This window comes from Arachis hypogaea, chromosome 14, assembly GCF_003086295.3.
Source record: "Arachis hypogaea cultivar Tifrunner chromosome 14, arahy.Tifrunner.gnm2.J5K5, whole genome shotgun sequence".
Lineage (NCBI taxonomy): Eukaryota > Viridiplantae > Streptophyta > Magnoliopsida > Fabales > Fabaceae > Arachis > Arachis hypogaea.
Genome location: NC_092049.1, coordinates 76,547,304 through 76,567,118, shown reverse-complemented (window position 1 = coordinate 76,567,118; position 19,815 = coordinate 76,547,304). Strand labels below are relative to the sequence as shown.

Below are 19,815 nucleotides of genomic sequence, written 5' to 3'. Positions count from 1 at the left end.
TATAGGCTTTACAAAGTGAAAATGAAAAATGAAATTGAAATTCTAAACAAATTACAATTAAAATAAATTTCTAAGCTAACTAATCCTTGTGCCATTGAGTGATGATGTGGGCTTTGCTTGCTTTGGATTTGAGGAGAAATGGGTTTGGTTGGCCTTGATTCAATTTGGAGAGGAATGGAATTTTGGTTGAATTTTTGGCCCATGAGAAAATTGCTCCCAGGACAATGCTCGGCTCATAGGGAGAGCGCAGCATTCCTTGGGACTTGACCGTGTCAATGTTGCGTGACAAGCTTTTTGTTGGGCAGCTCTTCAATGTAGCGCTAAGCTCTCCAAGTGAGTGCAGCATCCTTGCTTCCTTGGTGAGGTATCCGTGTTCAAGCCTTGGGGGTTGCACTCTTGTCCAATTTTCTTGCATTTTCTTTGGGAGAGAGCACAACAATGATCTCCAAGAGAGCGCTGTGCTCTCCAAGTGAGCGCTACTTTGCTTTGGAGTGAGGCTCCAGCTTCGAGCCTTGGTGGAAGCATTGGCTGATTTTTTTGCTTGTTTTTGGCCCTTAAAGATGCATTTCATTCGTGCCTCAATTTCATGCCAAATATGGATTGCCATACATCGTTGGAAAGCTCTGAATGTCAGCTTTCCAACGCAACTAGAAGCACATCAATCGGACATCTGTAGCTTAATTTATAGCCCTTTGAAGGAGGCATGGTCATGTTGTGAGAGCCCATATTTTAACTTAGCGAAAATTTTGCTTCCAAGTTGAAATTGCATCAGGATGATGCTCCGCTCTTGGCATGAGCGGAGCTTTGTGTGCTGATTGCAAATTTTCCTTTAATTTGGTCATGGGCCACGCTTTTAAAAGCGTGGCCTAAGCCTCCAAAGTGTGCTCCAACTTCAAAGTGTACCCCAAAGCTCTTTTTTTCTCCTTTTTAGCTTATTTTGTGCTTTTTGCTTCTTTTTCTTCTTATTTCCTACAAAATTTATAAAATCAAAAGATCAAGGAAATGTATCAATTAAGCATAAAAGCATTCAATATTCAAGCACAAATCATCAATTTCTTGTATGAAAAAGCATAGAAAAACATGACATGGTGACATGTCATCACAACACCAAACTTAAACCTTGCTTGTCCCCAAGCAAGAAAAGAATCATGCATTAAAGATTGACAATCCAAGGTAAGAAGAATAGCAACTCAATGTTCATGGTTAGCTAGTTTTCTAAGCATGCTTCAATCACAAAAGAGATGTAAATGATTGATGCTTTTATCTAGCTCAATTTATGAAATCTTTCTCTTATATTTCTTCCTTGAAACAAGCTTTTGATTTTTCTTATTAGCTTCTCCTTTTGGGTGCTTTGCCCCATGAGTTAATAACAAAGCTACAATTCTAAATGCTTTGTTTTCAAGTATTACCACTTGATACATAAGCACCACAAGCATTTGAATTAGAGGACTTCATTAAGCTCATTTTTCTTTTCTTTTCTTGATTCTCTAATCATTGATGCTCAGAACCTTGAGCTTTGAGGGAGTGCTTTTGCACTTGAGCCTAGCCTTGACTTCTAAGTGTTTTGTTTTCAAGCATTTGGCTTGATACATAAACACCACAAGTACTTAACAAATAAATTGCCATTGGTACTCAGAGCCTTCAGCTTTCTCATTCTTTCCCTTTTTCTTTTCTTGCTTTAATTGTATTTGCTTCTTCAAGGTTTTCTTGATTTTCAAAAGATTTCACAAAATGTCCTAGATGAAAACTTCAATTAAATAAAATCCTAATGCAATTGAGCAACAATTAATCATACTAGCTTTCCAATACTTGTATGCACATGCTAAAACCTTATTTAATGCCTTGTTTGTTTATGATCATGATACTTTACTACTTTAAGCTTTACAAAACTCAAGTTGGTAGTCATAATGCCACAGCAACATGTTACAACTCAAGATTCAAGCTATGCTTTATTCATACACACATGTAAACAGAGAAGATGAAGACAATCATGCAATTTAAGTGATGTAAACAAATGAGAAGAAAAGGAACTCTACAACCTTGTAGTTCATCTTCATTATTGTTGTCCTTTTTCCTCTATTCTTCCTCTTTCCCTTGCCAAACTCAGAATGCTTGCTCATCCTCAAGCAACAATTAGAACAATGGCTATGGGGCTAAGATGGATCATGAATGTCTTACACAATGAAAAGTTAGTAGTACATGTGTTCTAAGCAAGCAAAATTAAAGATAATAATCAAGGCACAAGAGACAGAGACATTGTGATTGCAAACTTAAGAAGGTGAGCACAATACATTGCATACAAGATAAGTGGCACACCAAACTTAGTGTGACACTTTCACTTGGAATTAATGCAAGTATCTTGTAAATATGGGAACCAAATTTTTGTTGCATAGCAACACCAAACTTAGAATACAATCCTATGTCAATTTATTTGAATTAATACTAAATGAAAAAAAAGAAAAACTGTTATATGTCAAATACAATCACCAAGTGAAGAATCTGTCATGAATAAGGATGTCTTGGTGAAGTATTAACAAGAACAGTTAAACAGCAAATTAAATGAAAGCAAGTAAAGATAGAAAAATGACTAAAGCAAGTAGAATGAAAAAGTGTCAAAGCAAAAGAGAAAATAAAACTGCAGAGGCATTATGATTATGCAGACAAGTAGTGTTGCTAGAATAAATTGCATAGAAAAATAAGTGGCACAGCAAACTTAGAATCTTGGTGTGTCACTTTTATTTTTGATTTGATGCAATCATCCAAAAGGATTGAAAACAATTTGTTGCAAGGCAACACCAAACTTAGAATGTAACCATATGCCAATTTATTGAATTTAAACAAAACAAAGAACGAAAACAAAGCAGATAAGAAATGTTACCTACGGTTGGGTTACCTCCCAACAAGTGCTCTTTTAGTGTCATTAGCTTGACATATTGTTCTTCACTTTCTTCCTCTTCTTCCAGTTTGTTAAGAGGAATGACCTCAAGGGGGGGGGGGGAGAAGATTCAGCTATTGTCCCTTGTCTTGGCCTTTCTTCAGCAAGCTTCCTTTTGTAAATAGCTTGATTGAGCTTGCTTGCTGGATTAGGGACAGAATTGGTGCTCTTGCTAGTTGTCTTCACTTCTTTGATTTCAAGACATGGTTGCTGTGTGATTATTGGAGTTTTGTATTCATCCAGAGCCTTTTGAATTGGTGGTTCCATGAACTCTTCCTTCATGTACTTCTCTGCCTCACTTGAGTGTAAACTCTCTGGAATGACTTCCTCACTTTTTTGCTCCTCCACTCTTTTTGAATTGGTGGCAGTGGTGGTGGCTCCGGTGCTGGCGGGGGGACGGCGATGTGGTGGTCGCCGGAAGAAGGGTTGGCTAGGGGCTGAGCTGAGGGGGGCAGTGAAGAAGAAAGAAGGAAAGAAGAAAGAGGGTGGCGCTGGCGCAACAGGGCAGCTTTCAAATTACTGCCCAGAACTCGACCCGTGCGTACGGACAAAGACGTGTGCGTACGCACACCAGCAAAATATGTGGGCGTTCATACGCACAAGATGTGCGAGCGCTGCTGGCAGAGAGGGCGTCAAGCCGTGTGCGAGCGCACAGGGTTGTGCGCATGCACAGAACTCTCTCTTTTTTTTAGAAGGTAAAATGACCATGTGTGCGTATGCATAGAAGGGCGTGCACACGCACAGAATGAAAATGTGGTGGGGTGCATGTGCATAGAGGGTGCGAGCACTGCAAACAGAGCGTGTTACAATGGGTGTGCGTGCGCACACTTCTGTGCGCGCGCACAGATGGCAAAAAACAAGGAAAGTGTGCGTATGCACGATGCTGTGCGCCTGGTGCACGAAATTGTGATCTCTAAAATGGCGCCAACAACTTGGTACGCACGAATGTAATCTCAACTCTTTGTCACAACTCCGCACAACTAACCAGCAAGTGCACTGGGTCGTCCAAGTAATAAACCTTACGTGAGTAAGGGTCGATCCCACGGAGATTGTCGGCTTGAAGCAAGCTATGGTCATCTTGTAAATCTCAGTCAGGCAGATTCAGATGGTTATGGAGAATTGATAATTAGAATATGAATAAAATATAAAATAAGATAGAGATACTTATGTAATTCATTGGTGAGAATTTCAGATAAGCGTATGAAGATGCTTTGTTCCTCCTGAACTTCTGCTTTCTTATTGTCTTCATCCAATCATTCATACTCCTTTCCATGGCAAGCTGTATGTTGGGTATCACCGTTGTCAATGGCTACCTCCCGTCCTCTCAATGAAAATGGTCCAAATGCGCTGTCACCGCACGGCTAATCAACTGTTGGTTCTCGATCATGTTGGAATGGGATCCATTAATCCTTTTGCGTCTGTCACTACACCCAACACTCGCGAGTTTGAAGCTCATCACAGTCATCCCTTCCCAGATCCTACTCGGAATACCACAGACAAGGTTTAGACTTTCCGGATCTCAGGAATGGCCGCCAATAATTCTAGCCTATACCACGAAGATTTTAATCTTAGATTAGAAACCCATGAGATATACACTCAAGCTATTGCAAATAGAAAGGAAGTGGTTGTCAGGCACGCGTTCATAAGTGAGAATGATGATGAGTGTCACGGATCATCACATTCATCAGGTTGAAGGGCGAGTGAATATCTTAGAGAAGAAGTAGGCGTGAATTGAATAGAAAACAGTAGTACTTGTATTAATTCATGAAGAACAGCAGAGCTCCACACCTTAATCTATGGGGTGTAGAAACTCCACCGTAGAAAATTCATAAGAACAAGGTCTAGGCATGACCGTGAGGCCAGCCTCCAAACGTGAACATACAAGTTCCAAAGATCAATTCAAATATGAAAATACAATAGCAAGAGGTCCTATTTATAGAGAACTAGTAGCCTTGGGTTCACAAAAATAAGTAAATGATGCAGAAATCTACTTCCGGGCCCACTTAGTGTGTGCTTGGGCTGATCATTGAAGCTTTCACATGTAGAGACTTTTCTTGGAGTTAAACGCCAGCTTTTATGCCAGTTCTGGCGTTTTGACGCCAGAATTTTTATACTGACTTGGAATTCCGGTTTGGGCCATCAAATCTCGGGCAAAGTATGAACTATTATATGTTGCTGGAAAGCCCAGGATGTCTACTTTCCAATGCAATTGAGAGCGTGCCAATTGGGTTTTTGTAGCTCCAGAAAAATCCACTTCGAGTGCAGGGAGGTCAGAATCCAACAGCATCTGCAGTCCTTTTTCAGCATCTAAATCAGATTTTTGCTCAGGTCCTTCAATTTCAGCCAGAAAATACCTGAAATCATAGAAAAACACACAAACTCATAGTAAAGTCCAGAAATGTGATTTTTATTTAAAAACTAATAAAAATATAATAAAAAGTGACTAAAACATATTAAAAACTAAGTAAAAACAATGCCAAAAAGCGTATAAATTATCCGCTCATCACAACACCAAACTTAAATTATTGCTTATCCCCAAGCAAATGAAAATCAAATAGTATAAAAAGAAGAGAATATACTATAAATTCCAAAATATCAATGAAACTTAGCTCCAATTAGATGAGCGGGACTAGTAGCTTTTTGCCTCTGAACAGTTTTGGCATCTCACTTTATCCTTTGAAGTTTAGAATGATTGACATCTATAGGAACTCAAAATTTAGATAGTGTTATTGATTCTCCTAGTTCAATATGTTGATTCTTGAACACAGCTACTTTATGAGTCTTGGCCATGACCCTAAGCATTTTGTTTTCCAATATTACCACCAGATACATAAATGCCACAGACACATAACTGGGTGAACCTTTTCAGATTGTGACTCAGCTTTGCTAGAGTCCCCATTTAGAGGTGTCCAGAGCTCTTAAGCACACTCTTTTTGCTTTGGACCACGACTTTAACTGCTCAGTCTCAAGCTTTTCACTTGACACCTTCACGCCACAAGCACATGGTTAGGGACAGCTTGGTTTAGCCGCTTAGGCCAAGATTTTATTCCTTTGGGCCCTCCTATCCACTAATGCTCAAAGCCTTGGATCCTTTTTTTACCCTTGCCTTTTGGTTAAAGGGTTACTGGCTTTTTCTGCTTGCTTTTTTTTTCATTTTTTTCGCAAGCTTCTTCTTTTTCACTGCTTTTTCTTGCTTCAAGAATCAATTTTATGATTTTTCAGATCATCAATAACATTTCACATTTTTCATCATTCTTTCAAGAGCCAACAATTTTAACATTCATAAACAACAAATTCAAAAGACATATGCACTGTTCAAGCATTCATTCAAAAAAGAAAAAGTATTGTCACCACATCAAAATAATTAAACTAATTTCAAGGATGAATTTGAAATCATGTACTTCTTGTTCTTTTGTAATTAAAACATTTTTCATTTTAAGAAAGGTGATGGATTCATAGGACATTCATAGCTTTAAGGCATAGACACTTAGACACTAGTGATCATGTAATAAGATACAAACATAAATAAAACATAAAGCATAATTTTCGAAAAACAGAAAAATAAGAACAAAGAAATTAAAGAACAGGTCCACCTTAGTGATGGCGGCTTGTTCTTCCTCTTGAAGATCTTATGGAGTGTTTGAGCTCCTTAATGTCTCTTCCTTGTCTTTGTTTCTTCTCTCTCATGACTCTTTGGTCTTCTCTAATTTCATGGAGGAGGATGGAATGCTCTTGGTGCTCCACTCTTAGTTGTCCCATATTGGAACTTAATTCTCCTAGGGAGGTGTTGATTTGCATTTTCTCCCAATAGTTTTGTGGAGGAAAGTGCATCCCTTGAGGCATCTCAGGGATTTCATGATGAGGAATTTCCTCATGTTCTTGTCCATGAGTGGGATCTCTTTTTTGCTCCACCCTTTTCTTAGTGATGGGCTTGTCCTCATCAATGAGGATGTCTTCCTCTATGTCAATTCCAGCTGAATTGTAGAGATGACAAATGAGATGAGGGAAGGCTAACCTTGCTAAAGTAGAGGACTTGTCTGCCACCTTGTAGAGTTCTAGGGATATAACCTCATGAACTTCTACTTCCTCTCCAATCATGATGCTATGGATCATGATAGCCCGGTCTATAGTAACTTCAGACAGGTTGCTAGTGGGAATGATTGAGCGTTGGATGAACTCCAACCATCCCCTAGCCACGGGCTTGACATGCCTTCTTAGTTGAACCGTCTTCCCTCTTGAATCTCTCTTCCATTGAGCGCCCTCTTCACAAATGTCTATGAGGACTTGGTCCAACCTTTGATCAAAGTTGACCCTTCTAGTGTAGGGGCGTGCATCTCCTTGCATCATGGGCAAGTTGAATGCCAACCTTACATTTTCCGGATTGAAATCTAAGCATTTCTCCCGGACCATTGTAAGCTAATTCTTTGGGTCTGGGTTCACACTTTGATCATGGTTTTTGGTGATCCATGCATTGGCATAGAACTCTTGAACCATTAAGATCCCGACTTGTTGAATGGGGTTGGTGAGAATTTCCCAACCTCTTCTTTGAATCTCATGTCGGATCTCTAGATATTCACCCTTTTTGAGCTTGAAAGAGACCTCGGGGATCGCCTTCTTCTTGGCCACAACTTCATAGAAGTGGTCTTGATGCACCCTAGAGATGAATCTCTCCATCTCCCATGACTCGGAGGTGGAAGCTTTTGCCTTCCTTTTCTTTTTTCTAGAGGTTTCTCTGGCCTTTGGTGCCATAAATGGTTATGAAAAAAACAAAAAGCAACACTTTTACCATACCAAACTTAGAAGGTTTGCTCGTCCTCGAGCAAAAGAAGAAAGAAACGAGTAGAAGAAGAAGAAATAGAGGAGATGAAGGGGGGTTTAGTGGTTCGGCCAAGGTGGAGAAGTAGTGTGTATGATGTGTGAAAATGAAGGACTGAAGATGGGCTTATATAGGAGTGGAGAGAGGGGTAGGGTTTGGCTATGTATTGGTGGGTTTGGGAGGGAAAGTGGTTTGAATTTGAATGGTGAGGTAGGTGGGGTTTTATGATGGATGGATGTGGATTGGTGAAGAGATTATGGAGAAGAAGGTAGGATTTGATAGGTGAGGGGTTTTTGGGGAAGAGGTATTGAGGTGATTGGTGAAGGGTATTTGGGGAAGGGTGTTATGGGAAGGTGTGAAGAAGAGAGAGAGGGATGAGGTAAGTGGGGATCCTGTGGGGTCCATAGATCCTGAGGTGTCAAGAATTTCTCATCCCTGCACCATGTTGGCATGTAAACGCCCCTTGGAGTGCCAATCCTGGCGTTAAACGCCAGGTTACTGCCCATTTCTGGCGTTCAACGCTAGCTTTTCTCCCCTTTCTGGTGTTTAAACGCCAGCTTTTCTTTCTTTGCTGGCGTTAAACGCCAGCTCTGTGCCCCTTTCTGGCGTTAAACACCAGTCTGGTGCCCATTTCTGGCGTTAAACGCCCAGAATGGTGCCAAACTGGGCGTTTAACGCCCATTCTGCTACCCTTACTGGCGTTTAAACGCCAGTAAGCTTCTCCTCTAGGGTGTGCTGTTTTTAATACTGTTTTTCATTCTGTTATTGCTTTTTCAGTTGTTTTTGTGGCTTCACATGATCATCAACCTATAGAAAACATAAAATAACAATGGAAAATAAAAATTTAACATAGATAAGTAAAGATTGGGTTGCCTCCCAACAAGCGCTTTTTTAATGTCAATAGCTTGATAGTGGGCTCTCATGAAGCTTCACAGATATTTAAAGCATGGTTGGGGCCTCCCAACACCAAAATTAGAGTTTGAATGTAGGGGCTCTATTTGACTCTGTATCAAGAGAAGCTTTTCATGCTTCTTCTCCATGGTTACAAAGGGAGATCCTTGAGCTTTAAACACAAGGGAGTCCTCATTCACTTGAAGGTCCAATTCTCCTCTGTCAACATCAATCACAGCTTTTGCTGTGGCTAGGAAGGGTCTGCCAAGGATGATGGATTCATCCATACACTTTCCAGTGTCTAGGATTATGAAGTCAGCAGGGATGTAGTGGCTTTCAACCTTTACCAGAACATCCTCTACAAGTCCATAAGCCTGTTTCTTTGAATTTTCTGTCATCTCTAGTGATATTCTTGCAGCTTGTACCTCAAGGATCCCTAGCTTCTCCATTACAGAGAGTGGCATGAGGTTTATACTTGACCCCAAGTCACACAGAGCCTTCTCAAAGGTCATGGTGCCTATGGTTCAAGGTATTGAGAACTTTCCAGGATCCTGTCTCTTCTGAGGTAATCTCTGCCTAGTCAAGTCATTCAGCTCTTTGGTGAACAAGGGGGTTCATCCTCCCAAGTCTCATTACCAAATAACTTGGTATTCAGCTTCATGATTGCTCCAAGGTACTTAGCAACTTGCTCTACAGTAACATCTTCATCCTCTTTAGAGGAAGAATACTCATAAGAGCTCATGAATGGCAGAAGTAAATTCAATGGAATCTCTATGGTCTCAGTGTGAGCCTTAGATTCCCATGGTTCCTCATTAGGGAACTCCTTGGAGGCCAGTGGACGTCCATTGAGGTCTTCCTCAGTGGAAATCACTGCCTTTCCCTCCTCTATGCATTCGGCCATGTGGGACGTGTTTATGGCCTTGCATTCTCTCTTTGGGTTCTCTTCTGTATTGCTTGGGAGAGTACTAGGAGGGAGTTCAGTAACTCTCTTACTCAGCTGACGCACTTGTGCCTCTAAATTTCTACTAGAGGATCTTGTTTCAGTCATGAAACTTAGAGTGGTCTTAGATAGATCAGAGACTACAGTTGCTAAGTCAGAGTGGCTCTGCTTAAAATTCTCTGTCTATTGCTGAGAAGATGATGGAAAAGGCTTGCTGTTGCTAAACCTATTTCTTCCACCATTACTGTTGTTGAAGCCTTGTTGAGCCCTCTGTTGGTCCTTACATGAGAGATTTAGGTGATTTCTCCATGAAGGATTATAGGTGTTTCCATAGGGTTCTCCCATGTAATTCACCTCTTCCATTGCTGGGTTCTCAGGATCATAAGCTTCTTCTTCAGATGAAGCTTCTTTGGTACTGCCTGTTGCTGCTTGCATTTCAAATAGACTCTAAGAAATCATATTGACTTGCTGAGTCAATATTTTGTTCTGAGCCAATATGACATTCAGAGTATCAATCTCAAGAACTCATTTCTTCTGATTTATCCCATTATTCACAGGATTCCTTTCAAAGGTGTACATGAATTGGTTATTTGCAACCATTTCAATGAGTTCCTGAGCTTCTACAGGCGTCTTCTTCAGATGAAGAGATCCTCCAGCAGAGCTGTCCAATGACATCTTGGACAGTTCAGACAGACCATCATAGAAGATACCTATGATGCTCCATTCTGAAAGCATGTCAGAAGGACACCTTCTGATCAATTACTTGTATCTTTCCCAGGCTTCATAGAGGGATTCACCTTCCTTCTGTCTGAAGGTTTGGACTTCTACTCTAAGCTTACTCAATTTTTGAGGTGGAAAGAATTTGGCCAGAAAAACACTGACCATCTTTTCCCAAGAGTTCAGGCTTTCCTTAGGTTGTGAATCCAATCATATTCTAGCTCTGTCTCTTACAGAAAAGGGAAAAAGCATAAGCCTGTAGACCTCGGGATCAACCCCATTGGTCTTGACAGTGTCACAGATTTGCAAGAATTAAGCCAAAAATTGATGAGGATCTTCCAATGGAAGTCCATGGAACTTGTAATTATATTGCATTAGAGAAACTAATTGAGGCTTAAGCTCAAAGTTGTTTGCTCCAACGGCAGGAATTGAGATGCTTCTCCCATAGAAGTCAGGAGTAGGTGCAGTAAAGTCACCAAGCACCTTTCTTGCATTGTTGGCATTGTTGTTTTTGGCTGCCATGGCTTCTTCTTGTTTAAAAATTTCTGTTAGTTCCTCTCTAGAGAGTTGTGCTTTAGCTTCTCTTAGCTTTCTCTTCAAGGTCCTTTCAGGTTCAGGATCAGCTTCAACAAGAATGCCTTTGTCCTTGCTCCTGCTCATATGAAAGAGAAGAGAACAAGAAAGTATGGAATCCTCTATGTCACAGTATAGAGATTCTTTGAGGTGTCAGAGGAAGAGAAGAACGGAAGGATGAGGTAGAGAAGAGGGAATTCGAACGTATCAATGAATTGCACATTGAGGAGGTGTGTTAGTCCCTTAAATAGAATGTGAGAAGGGGGGAAGAATTTTCGAAATAAAAAAAAATTTAATTAAAAGAGATTTTGAAAAATTGGTTGAGGATTTTCGAAAATTAAAATTGAGAAAGTAGTTAAGTGATTTTGAAAAAGATTTTGAAATTAGAAATAAAAAAGATGTGATTGAAAATCAACTTTTTTTTGAAAAAGATGTGGTTGAGAAGATATGATTGAGAAAATATGGTTTTAAAAAGATATGATTGACAAACAATTAAAAAGATTTGATTTTTAAAATTAATGCCTTGGCTAACAAGGAATTTAAAAGATATGACTCTAAAATTCAATTATTGAACCTTTCTTAACAAGGAAGAAATTTTTGAATCAAATCACTAATTGTTAGCAAGGATTTTCGAAAATAGTAAAAAAAATGGAAAGGATTTGATTTTGAAAAGATATGACTGAAAAGATATGATTTGAAAAAGATTTGATTTTGACAAAAAATTATGAAAATTTGAAAAAGATTTGAATTAAGAACAAAATCTTCCCTCTTGTGCCCTCCTGGTATTCTGGCGTTTAACGCCCAAAATACTACCTTTTTGGGCGTTTAACGCCCTAGCTTTAAATGCCAGTTTTCCTTCTTCACTGGGCGTTTTGAACGCCCAGCTTTTTCTCTGTAATTCCTTTGCTGTATGTTCTAAATCTTCAATTCTCTGTATTATTGACTTGAAAAGACATAATTTTAAAATTTTTTTTTGAATTTTTAATGATGAGAAACAACAAAATGAAACTAATCATGGAAAACTAAGATCAAAATGAACAATTCATACAGGACACCAAACTTAGAAATTTTCATGTTAGAGACACAAAGAAATTGAGAATGCATATGAAAAATAACAAAACACGCAAAACAAGAGAAATTAAAGATCAGAGCAAGGAAATCATCAAGAAAAACTTGAAGATTAATAAAGAACATAATGCAAAAAAAAATGCAATGAAGTAAATAAAACATGCAGGACACCAAACTTAAAAATTGACACTAAACTCAAACAAGAAAAATAAATTATTTTTTATTTTTATGATTTTATAAATTTTTTGTAATTTTTCAAAAATTAATTGGAAAAAGGGAAAATAAGGAATTCAAAATTTCTAATGAGAATTCCAGGAATCATGCAATGTTAGCCTAAAACTCTGGTCCAGGAATTAGACATGGCTTACTAGCCAGCCAAGCTTTCAGTGAAAGCTCCAGTCCAAAATACTAGACATGGCCAATGGCCAGCCAAGCTTTAGTAGATCATTACTTTCAACAGCAAGATTGATAGAAATCAACAAGCTCTTGTGATGAGAAGTTGAAACCTTGGTCCAAGAGATTAGACATGGCTTTATAGCCAGCCAGACTTCAATAGATCATCATGAAATTCTAGAATTCATTCTTAAAAATTTTGAAGAACAAACACAAATTTTTATTTGAAATATTTTTCGAAAATAAAAAAATAAAAAGCTTAAAAATAAAATAAAAATAAAATTACCTAATTTGAGCAACAAGATGAACCGTCAGTTGTCCAAACTCGAACAATCTCCGGCAACGGCGCCAAAAACTTGGTGCACGTAATTGTGATCTCTAAAATAGCGCCAACAACTTGGTACGCACGAATGTAATCTCAACTCTTTGTCACAACTCCACACAACTAACCAGCAAGTGTACTGGGTCGTCCAAGTAATAAACCTTACGTGAGTAAGGGTCGATCCCACGGAGATTGTCGGCTTGAAGCAAGCTATGGTCATCTTCTACATCTCAGTCTGGCAGATTCAAATGGTTATGGAGAATTGATAATTAGAATATGAATAAAATATAAAATAAGATAGAGATACTTATGTAATTCATTGGTGAGAATTTCGGATAAGCGTATGAAGATGCTTTGTTCCTCCTGAACTTCTGCTTTCTTATTGTCTTCATCCAATCATTCATACTCCTTTCCATGGCAAGCTGTATGTTGGGTATCACCGTTGTCAATGGCTACCTCCTGTCCTCTCAGTGAAAATGGTCCAAATGCACTATCACCGCACGACTAATCAGCTGTTGGTTCTCGATCATGTTGGAATAGGATCCATTGATCCTTTTGCGTCTGTCACTATGCCCAACACTCACGAGTTTGAAGCTCGTCACAGTCATCCCTTCCCAGATCCTACTCGGAATACCACAGACAAAGTTTAGACTTTCCGGATCTCAGGAATGGCCGCCAATAATTCTAGCCTATACCACGAAGATTTTAATCTTAGATTAGAAACCCAAGAGATATACACTCAAGCTATTGCAAATAGAACGGAAGTGGTTGTCAGGCACGCGTTCATAAGTGAGAATGATGATGAGTGTCACGGATCATCACATTCATTAGGTTGAAGGGCGAGTGAATATCTTAGAGAAGAAGTAGGCATGAATTGAATAGAAAACAGTAGTACTTGTATTAATTCATGAAGAATAGCAGAGCTCCACACCTTAATCTATGGGGTGTAGAAACTCTACCGTAATAAATACATAAGAACAAGGTCTAGGCATGGCCGTGAGGCCAGCCTCCAAACGTGAACATACAAGTTCCAAAGATCAATTCAAAGATGAAAATACAATAGCAAAATGTCCTATTTATCAAGAACTAGTAGCCTAGGGTTTACAGAAATAAGTAAATGATGCAGAAATCCACTTTCGGGCCCACTTGGTGTGTGCTTGGACTGAGCATTGAAGCTTTCACATGTAGAGACTTTTCTTGGAGTTAAACGCCAGCTTTTATGCCAGTTCTGGCGTTTTGACACCAGAATTTTTATGCTGACTTGGAATTCCGGGTTGGGCCATTAAATCTCGAGCAAAGTATAGACTATTATATATTGCTGGAAAGCCTAGGATGTCTACTTTCCAAAGCAATTGAGAACGCGCCAATTGGGGTTCTGTTGCTCTAGAAAATCCACTTCAAGTGCAGGGAGGTCAGAATCTAACAGCATCTGCAGTCCTTTTTCAGCCTCTGAATCAGATTTTTGCTCAGGTCCCTCAATTTCAACAAAAAAATACCTGAAATCACAGAAAAACACACAAACTCATAGTAAAGTCCAGAAATATGATTTTTATTTAAAAACTAATAAAAATATAATAAAAACTGACTAAAGCATATTAAAAACTACCTAAAAACAATGGCAAAAAGCGTATAAATTATCCGCTCATCAGCGTCCGCACAGAACTCTGTTTCTGTAACATTTTTAAAGCCTCTAAGGCACCAACCATGATATCAATCAAAGTTTTTCAAGCCCAAAACACATCATTTTTCAAAAACACATGATCAAACATAAAATTCAACGAAATTCAACCTAGAATCTAATCAAACTAAGCTAAGTAAAGTGACAAAATTCAATAAACAAAAGCTAAAAGAGAGAAGAGATGAAAGGATATTATCATGGTGGGGTGTCTCCCACCTAGCACTTTGGTTTTAAGTCCTCAAATTGGACTGTTGGTTGGAGCTCGTGTCATGGTGGCTTATGCTTCCACTCATCCTTGAGTTGCCAACCATGCTTGCTCTTCAGAAATCCTCTGGGATCCCACACAAAGTACATCAAGCTCTCAAGCAACCTCAAGCAAACAATTGGGATCCAAAATTGATTGTTGTAGAGTTGTATGCCCGAATCCCACACTTTGATTTCTCTATCATCCTCTTGTTGACTTTCACTTGTGCCCTTGGATGAACAACCTCTCTAAGCACCCTTGAAGCACCCACTTGAATGTTGGACTCCTCCAAATTGGACCTTGCACCATTTATGCCTTGAATTCCTTTGACAACCAAATTCCACTCCTTCACTACTTAACACTCCAAGAAGCACCTTAAGTTGGTGATCCGTTTCTAATAGAGCATATTGGTATGGGGCTATGAAGCTCATTGAAGTTATTGTTACCCACTCGAATTGCCCTTGGGTTGGAATCACTCTTGTAAACTCTTGCACGTATGTCTCCACTTCTTGGGTAATCACCTCTTCCTCACCACTCTTTTCTAGATCTTCCCTTTCTATCTCAAACTCCAAGGGGAAAGCTTCCTCAAGAGCATTGAGGGGGTTGACCAAGGTGTACAAAAAATCATTGGTGATGGAATCCACTTCTTCATCAAACTCCCTTAACTCTACATTTACCTCTTCTGGTTCACTAGTTCTACCTTCCTCCTCTTTTTGCAATTTCTGTCCTAGCTCTTCTTCTTTCCCTTGAGGCTCCATGTTTTCCTCCTCTCTACACTCCTTCGTTGCTCCTCCACATTCCTCAAGGGGAATGTCTTGATTGCTTGAGCGTAGTAAGGTGATGAGAGGATAATTTATACACTTTTTGGCATTATTTTTAGGTAGTTTTTAATATATTTTAATTACTTTTTATTATATTTTTATTAGTTTTTAAATAAAAATCACATTTCTGGATTTTACTATGAGTTTGTGTATTTTTCTGTGATTTCAGCTATTTTCTGGTTGAAATTGAGGGACTTGAGCAAAAATCTGATTCAGAGGCTAAAAAAGGACTGTAGATGCTGTTGGATTCTGACCTCTCTACACTCGAAGTGAATTTTCTGGAGCTACAGAAGCCCAATTGGTGTGCTCTCAATTGAGTTGAAAAGTAGACATCCTGGGCTTTCCAGCAATATATAATAATCCATACTTTGCCCGAGATTTGATAGCCCAAACCGGTGTTCATAGTTAGCCTAAAATTTCTGGCGTAAAATGCCCAAACTGACACCAGAATTGGAGTTAAATGTCCAAACTGGCACAAAAGCTGGCTTTTAACTCCAGGAACAGTCCAAGCACGAAAAATCTTCAATGCTCAGCCCAAGCACACACCAAGTGGGCCCTGGAAGTGGATTTCTGCATCATTTACTCATTTCTGTAAACCCTAGGTTACCAGTTCATTATAAATAGGACCTTTTACTATTGTATTTTCATCTCTGGAACACATTATGTAACTTTTATGTTCTGACACATCCTTAGGAGGCTGGCCACTCGGCCATGTCTACCCTATTTTCACTTATGTATTTTCAACGGTGGAATTTCTACACCCCATAGATTAAGGTGTGGAGCTCTGCTGTTCTTCATGAGTTAATGCAATTACTACTGTTTTCCATTCAATTCAAGCTTATTCTTACTCTAAGATATTCATTCGCACACAAGAACATGATGAATGTGATGATTATGTGACACTCATCACCATTCTCACTTATGAACGCGTGTCTGACAACCACTTCCGTTCTACATGAAAACGAGCTTGAATGCATATCTCTTAGCCTCCTGGTTCACGATGCATGGTTGCCTCTCCTGACAACAGAGCCTTCCATTCTGTGAGATCAGATTCTTCGTGGTATAAGCTAGAATCAATTGGCAGCATTCTTGAGATCCGGAAAGTCTAAACCTTGTCTGTGGTATTCCGAGTAGGATCTGGGATGGAATGGCTGTGACGAGATTCAAACTCGCGAGTGTTGGGTATAATGACAGACGCAAAAGGATCAATGGATCCTATTCCAACATGAGTGAGAACCGACAGATGATTAGCCGTGCGGTGACAGCGCATTTGGACCATTTTCACTGAGAGGACGGACGGTAGCCATTGACAACGGTGATCCCCCAACATACAGCTTGCCATGGAAAGGAATATGAATGATTGGATGAAGGCAATAGGAAAGCAGAGGTTCAGAAGGAACAAAGCATCTTCATACGCTTATCTGAAATCCCACCAATGAATTACATAAGTACTTCTATCTTATTTTCTGTTTTAATTATATTTTAATTATCAAAATCCCATAACCATTTGAATCCGCCTGACTGAGATTTACAAGAATGACCATAGCTTGCTTCAAGCCGACAATCTCCGTGGGAACGACCCTTACTCACGTAAGGTATTACTTGGACGACCTAGTGCACTTGCTGGTCAGCTGCACGGAGTTGTGTGAAAAGTGTGCGATCACGATTTCGTGCACCAAGTTTTTGGCGCCGTTGCCGGGGATTGTTCGAGTTTGGACAACTAACAGTTCATCTTGTTGCGCAGATTAGGTAATTTTATTTTAATTTTAAGCTTTTTATTTTTATTATTTTTATTTTCGAAAAATTTTCAAAAAAAAAAGAAAAAAAATTATTCTATGTCTTCAAAATTTTTAAGAGCGAATTCGAGAGTTTCATTGTGATCTATTAAAATCTGGCTGGCTGTGAAGCCATGTCTAATCTTTTGGACCAAGGTTTCAACTTATCATCACAAGAGCTTGTTGATTTCTATCAATCTTGCTGTTGAATGTAATGATCTGCTAAAGCTTGGCTGGCCATTGGCCATGTCTAGTGTTTTGGACTGGAGCTTTCACTGAAAGCTTGGCTGGCTAGTAAGCCATGTCAAATTCCTGGACCAGAGTTTTAGACTAACATTGCATGATTCCTAGAATTTTCATTAAGAATTTTGAATTTCTTATTTTCTTTTCCACAATAATTTAAAAAAAATATAAAATACAAAAAAATTTAACAAAATCATAAAAATAAAAAAATAATTTGTGTTTCTTGTTTGAGTATAGTGTCTATTTTTAAGTTTGGTGTCTTGCATTTTTTTTCTTTCATTTTTTGAAACTTTATGCATTATGTTCTTCATTGATCTTCAAGTTGTTCTTGATGATTTTCTTTGTTCTGAACTTTAAATTCTCCTGTTTGGTGTCTTTTGTTATTTTTCATATGCATTTTCAAATTGTTATTGTCCCTAGTATACAAACTTCTAAGTTTGGTGTCTTGCATGCATTACTTGTTTTGATCCTGATTTTCCATGTTTAGTTTCATTCTGTTGTTTTTCTCTCTCTTCATTAAAAATTCAAAAAAATTTTTTTTTTCAAGTCAATAATACAGAGAATTGAAGATTCAGAACATTCAGCAGAGGAATTACAGAGAAAAAGATGGGTGTTCAAAATGCCCAGTGAGGAAGGAAATCTGGTGTTTAAACACCAGTCAGGGTACTTGGTTGGGCGTTAAACGCCCAAAAGGGTAGTATTTTGCGCGTTAAATGCCAGAATGGATACTGTTCATGCCCTGGGTCGAGTTATCCGACCCGGGATGTTTAGCGACAAAGCGACCAACCTCTTCAGGTCAAACCATCCGACCTCTTCTCAAAGAGCTCGGCCAAATCGACAAGAAAGCCCAAATAGGGCCCAAATCAAGGAACGCAACCCAAATCCAAAGGCCGCCCAGGCCTACAGAGAGAAGGGCGGTTCCCTTGAAGATAAGCTGACCTCACTCAAAGATAAGATAAGATAAGATAACTAACTTATCTTATCCAAAAAGGTCACTCCCCACTACTATAAATACACTGGAGCACCCAGGTATAATTCATACTTTGATTCTACTAAAAACCTGCTCAATACCCTTGCTAACTTAAGCATCGGAGTCCCTTGCAGGTACCACCACCCTCCGGTGACAACAGATCAGCAGCGCAGCAGTCCAACAAGTCGGACACGACCGCTCCGGCCACCATCCACTAGCCGGACACGTCATCTCTGACCAGTATAGAAGATCTCATGCGAGATCGACCTACAGTTTCAGGTAACCCTCGGAACATTGGCGCCGTTGCCAGGGAATCTAGAAGTCATCCCATCACCTTGGAGGACGACTATGACAACGACCATGATTCAGATCTAGAAAATAGAACGTCGCACAAAAATGTGGAGACTACACCAAAAGATACCTCGAAATCTAACAGGGACAAAAACTCACCAAACCCAGGAGCTCTAGAGACACTTTAAGATCGTTTAAAACAACTTGAAAAAGAATCCCAACATCAGCGAGAAGCTGGGAAGGATCTACAAAGGGAGGTAAGGCGGCGCCGAGAATTAAAAGATAAACTTCTAAAACTCGAAGCCGATCTCAAAACCGAAGCTACTCGATCCATCCATGAGGACAGCTCTCGCAAGGATCAAGATCCATTCACTAGGGAGATCATGAAGACTAAAATCCCGAAAGACTTTAAACTCCCGGATATGCCTTTATATTATGGCACTACAGATCCCGGTCATCATCTCAGCAATTTCAGAAGTAGAATGTACCTCACCGACGCCTCAGATGCAGTTTGCTGCAAAGCCTTTCCAACTACCTTAACAAAGACAGCGATCAGATGGTTCGACAATCTACCTCCTAGGTCCATCTCAAGCTTCGACGACTTAGCCAAGAAATTTCTGGCCAGATTTTCCATAAAAAAAGATAAGGCTAAGCACGCCCCAAGTCTATTAGGAATCAAGCAAGGAGATCGGAAAAGTCTTTGCAACTACATGGAAAGATTCAACAAAACATCCCTGGACATACAAAGCCTACCAACAGAGGCCGCCATTATGGGCCTCATCAATGGCTTACGAGAGGGACCTTTTAGCCAATCTGTACCGAAAAAATACCCCGAATCTCTGAATGAAGTGCAAGAACGAGCAGAGAAGTACATCAACATGGAGGAAAACTCCCGACTAGGAGAGACCGCAAAATCCAGATTCGCCTACTCCTCCTGGGATAAGGACAAGGAATCCAAAAAGAAGGAAGATCGACATGGGGAGAAAATAAAAAAATATCACAATTACACCCCTCATCGGGTGTCCCTTGTGGATGTCTGAAGAACTGAAGATTGATGATTTAGAGGTTATAGTAAACTTTCGTTGTAAGTATAGTTACTAAACCAAGCAATCAACCTTTCTTACAAACGTTTTGGTTG

At 39.4% G+C, this 19,815-nt stretch overlaps 1 non-coding gene across 1 annotated transcript; it reads left to right on the top strand.

The window, feature by feature from the left end:
- The first annotated feature begins 10,311 nt into the window (after positions 1 to 10,311).
- LOC112745623 (small nucleolar RNA R71) lies at positions 10,312 to 10,419 on the top strand. Its single transcript, XR_003173541.1, has one exon. It is a non-coding gene; the product is annotated as a small nucleolar RNA R71 (small nucleolar RNA).
- The last annotated feature ends 9,396 nt before the right edge of the window (positions 10,420 to 19,815 follow it).